This window comes from Trichoplax adhaerens, genomic scaffold (genome assembly GCF_000150275.1).
Source record: "Trichoplax adhaerens TRIADscaffold_4 genomic scaffold, whole genome shotgun sequence".
Lineage (NCBI taxonomy): Eukaryota > Metazoa > Placozoa > Uniplacotomia > Trichoplacea > Trichoplacidae > Trichoplax > Trichoplax adhaerens.
In genome coordinates, this window is record NW_002060946.1 from 27,184 (window position 1) to 27,639 (window position 456).

Consider the following 456-nt stretch of genomic DNA (forward strand, 5'->3'; position numbering starts at 1 on the left):
GAAAATCGAATATTCAATCAAAATTCTCATTGCAATCCGTTAAGGGTACTGCTGTATCTTTTAAATACAAATATATTTCAATTGACTTCAAAACCATCACACCTACACTCCTACAGTATTTACCCGATTTCATTTACTGTATACTGAATGGTTAGAAAATCGTGGACTTTTATGATCAACATCCGTGAAGAAACCACAGGAGTAGCTAAAATATGAGCATAATATCTATCGTTAAGGTTGCAATAGTGCTTGTTATATTTGCTAGTAAAATGCAAATTTAGTGATAGCGTGGCAAAGTATCCGTGTCCGTTTTTTAATTTTGACAAAAATCAATTGCTTAAAGTTTTAAATTATAGTGTCAAGGTGATTCATATACTATAGATATATTATAATGTAATTTGTATAGTTCCCATAAATTACTAAAGCCTTCTTTTACAATGCATCTTTAACACATTA